Raw genomic sequence first — 3970 nt, forward strand, 5'->3', positions numbered from 1 at the left:
GCAGGTGGGAGGGCGCGCGGGCCGCTCCCGGGCAGCCTCCAGGCTCCAAGATGCAAACACGCACGTGGTGGGGTCACCCTGGTGTCACATACCTGATATCACCTCCTCCCAAGAGGACTCCGCCCCCCCCCCAAACGTCCCCCGTGGCACGCACAGGAAAGGAGGCTTCCGGTTGCGGTCCGATTTGGGGATCCTGAACCCACCAGAGCTGGTCCGCTCGGCTCTTCTGAGTCCGAGAGGCACGACTTGAATTCCTCCCCGAAACTCGGTTCCCGTGACCCTTTCCTGATGTAAATCCGAGCCTGTGAGAAGCTGATGAGAGATGGAGCCGATTGCTTGGAGGGAGTCCACCACGAGACTGTGGGGGTGGAGGGGGAGATGCAGAACCTACGGCAATAGACGACCCCGTTTTTGTGGCATGGGAAGATACACACCGGAGAGGGGGAAGGGGACGGGGGCAGGCTGGGTTTTGAGCAAAAGCGTACATTTGAAAACCCGAAATAATTCAGCAATAAAGGTCCTGGATAAAAGATGCGGTCCCAGCACACGGCTAGAGGGGAGAAGCCCGGCGGGGAGCCTGGAGGAGGTCCTACTGGTTAGGCGTTCAAACCTGTTCCTAAGAAGGAGGGAAGGGACGCTGGGATCAGAACCACTGGGTATAGTTGAGATCCGGGGGTAGACGAGTGTATATAGTAAACGGTGCTTAGAGAATTCTTAAAAACAAAACAAGCCCCCACCCCCCACCCCGCTTAAAAAAAAAAAAAAGCTGCTCCAGGTACAAGCAAGCTCCAGCAGATTTACTGGGAGGGGAGGGGCTGGGAGGGGAGGGGCGGACGCGGAAGGAAATGGCTTTCAGGTGACTTTGAAACAGGATCCGGGCGGAGGGTGAGGTGAAGACAGCGGGGCTCCTGACTGCGGGGGAGGAGGTATGCGCGGGGCCTCGCGGGCCCGGGACGCGAACCCACATTCCTCAGGGAGGAGGGTCTGCGCCTGCCCTGCTGAGCCTACACCGGCCGACGGGGAAGGTGAGAGTCGAGAACGTGGAAGGGGATTCGGAGGTAAACAGCCGCCACGGCTCGACCAGATGCAGCCGGCCGGGCTCCGGGCTGGAGGACAATTGGAGAAGGCCCGGTCCTTCCCTGCCTTCCAGACTGCAGTCCGTCCTCAGGACTCCGTCTTCTTGGATCCCGCTTTCTTCTCTGCTCACCGGAATCCTACCAGTACCTTCCTGCCCATCTCATATTCCAGCTTCCTGAGAAAGCTGGTGATTCAACTAATCGTTGAGCGCACCCCTTACTCCTCCACCGGAGCGGGAAATAGTGTTAATGACTGTAATAATAACTCATTGAGCGAATGCTTACCATTTGTAGGTACTATGCGATTTACATTGTCTCGCGTCGTCTACACAGCCGCCTAGGGAGCCAGTAACTATCTGTATGCCCATTTTACAGATTGGATAACAGGATGGGAGGGATCTAGCAACTTGGCCAAGATTGTGTAACCAACAAAAGGAGTGCAAGGTGAAATCCCAGGTAGATCCCACATTGAGTGCTTCCTATGTGCTAGCCATTATTCTAAGCCTTTTAAGTGAACAGTTGCAGTCACAGAAAAAGAAGAAACTGAGGAGCCAAGATCACACACTAGTGTGATAGACCTGGGATGCATAATGGGACCACTGCTCTTCACCATCTAGTCTTTCTTTTTGATACTCATTATATTCAATTCAGCATTTGATTATAATGTCTTGCATTGTTTTTAATGGTTTTAATGTATATATACATCGAGTTTATTTCCAAAAAAGAGTGTCATGTTTTCTTACAGAAGCACTCAGTAAAGCAATGCTGAATCAGATGAAATAACCCAAACCATTTGAGAGAAACCTACAGTCTCACCTCTAAGAATAAAACCTGTCTCTGGGCCCAGGAGCTGTAGGCTGCAGCTCCTCCATCCACAACTCACAGCCTCTCTCCTTCCTGCCCCTATCCATTCTTGCTTTAGTAGCTTCACTCTCCATGCTATTAAATAATTTATTGTTATAATAATACCTTGTGCCTCAGTGATGCCTTTAATCCAAGATCTCAAAGAGTTCTTCTTCATAGTACCCCCACTGACATGGGGAGATGGAGGTATTTCCCCCACTTTATGGGTGAGAAAAACCAAGACAACATAGAGTAGAAATGACTCACTATGGAAATCAATGCCTTGGTTTCTTCTCTGGGCCCTTCCCCTCCTCCTTCCAAACGCTTGGCTGCCAACTTGTGCATCAAAATTTCAAATTCCAGAGACAAAGGCCATTGAGTTTTCACAATAAAGGACATTTGCAAACTGTCATTTCAGCTGCTCTATTGTGGTAGACCTCAGGAGTGGGAGGGGATGTAAACATGGTGAAGGTCCCGTGGGACTCTGTGCGTCCAGCCCAGAGAAGGAGCCTCAGCTGGCTGGGGTGGGGAAACGAAGTCCCACACTTGGAGATTTCCTGTCAATTGTGACTTAGCAATATTTCTCAAAGTGTGAGCCCAAGCAACAAAATTGAACATCATCAGCATTTAAAACCTTTATGCTTCAAAGGACAAATCAGGATAGCAAAGAATGGGGAAAATGTTTTGCAAATCATACCCTAATATGTAAAAAACCAGAGGCCATCACGACTGAAACAACGGGGCGGACAAGGGAACAGCAGGCTGCATGGGGCGACCAGGCCGGCAGTGGGGCAGCAAGGGGCGAGCAGGCAGGCAGGCAAGCAGGTGAACGGTTAGGAGCCAGCACTCCAGGATTGTGAGAGGGATGTCTGACTGCCAGTTGGCAGTCGGTCCCAGATAGGAGAGGGTGCCGGCTGGGCTGAGGGGACTCCCCCTGTGCATGAATTTTGTGCACTGGGACTCTAGTATCTAATAAGAGACTTTATTTAGAATATGTCAAGAACTCCTACAACTCAATAATAAAAAGGCAAATAACCCAATTTAAAAATGGGCAAAGGATCTAAATAGACATTTCTCCAAAGAAGATATACAATGGCCAATAAGTACATGAAAACATGTTCAGCATCATTAGCCTCTATGAAAATGCATATTTAAAAAAAAACAATGAAATATCACTTCAAATCCTTTAGGATGGTTAAAATCAAAAACATAATAATGGTTAATTGCCGGGAGCCAGTCCACCCTTGCTGTTTCAAGGGACCTGGCATATATGGCATACTGTTCTTGGTATGTTTGCTCACCTTCTTGGCACTGTGTTTTAACCAAGGTCACCTCTCCAAGAAAGGTTGTTTCCCCAGGTAGGGATTTTCCCCTGAAGTTAGGGAGGGAATAAAACCTCTTAACTAAGTGCCTGGCTACAGAACTTGGTTGGAGAACCTAGACAGAACCTGGCTGCAGAAGCCGGCTACAGAACCTGGCGACTGAACCTGGCCGGAGAACCTAGCGAGAGAACATGGCTACAGAACCTGGCTGGAGAACCTGGATAATGTGGCTGGAGAACCTAGCAAGAGAACATGGACACAGAACTTGGCTGGAGATTGTGGCTAGAGATCCTGGCAAGGCTGCTGATCAACTGAATGCTGTCTCCATGTCATTCCTTCTTCGCCGACTCCGTCTACACCTTTGGGGACCCCTGGACCTGCTGGGGTTGGACCCCAGCAGTTAATGAGAACAGGAGGAAATTAGAACTCTCATACACCGATGATGAATGAACTTTGGAAAACAGTTTGGCAGTTCCTGAAAAGGTTAGACATACAACCCAGCAATTCCACTCCTGGGTATCTGCACAAGAGAAATGAAAACATCTGTCCAGGCCCTAGCCGGTTTGGATCAGTGGATAGAGCATCCGCCTGCGAACTGAAGGGTCCCAGGTTCAATTCCAGTCAAGGGCGCTGGGGTCCAACCCCAGCATGTCCAGCGGTCCCCAAAGGTGTGGACGGAGTCGGCGAAGAAGGAATGACACGGAGACAGCGTTCAGTTGATCAGCAGAC

At 50.1% G+C, this 3970-nt stretch overlaps 1 long non-coding RNA gene across 1 annotated transcript; it reads left to right on the forward strand.

The window, feature by feature from the left end:
* The first annotated feature begins 6 nt into the window (after positions 1-6).
* Positions 7-2325, forward strand: LOC107182532. Its single transcript, XR_001513245.1, has 2 exons — positions 7-1532; positions 1822-2325. It is a non-coding gene; the product is annotated as an uncharacterized LOC107182532 (long non-coding RNA).
* The last annotated feature ends 1645 nt before the right edge of the window (positions 2326-3970 follow it).

The sequence above is a fragment of the Myotis davidii genome, unplaced genomic scaffold, assembly GCF_000327345.1.
Source record: "Myotis davidii unplaced genomic scaffold, ASM32734v1 scaffold337, whole genome shotgun sequence".
NCBI classification, from domain to species: domain Eukaryota; kingdom Metazoa; phylum Chordata; class Mammalia; order Chiroptera; family Vespertilionidae; genus Myotis; species Myotis davidii.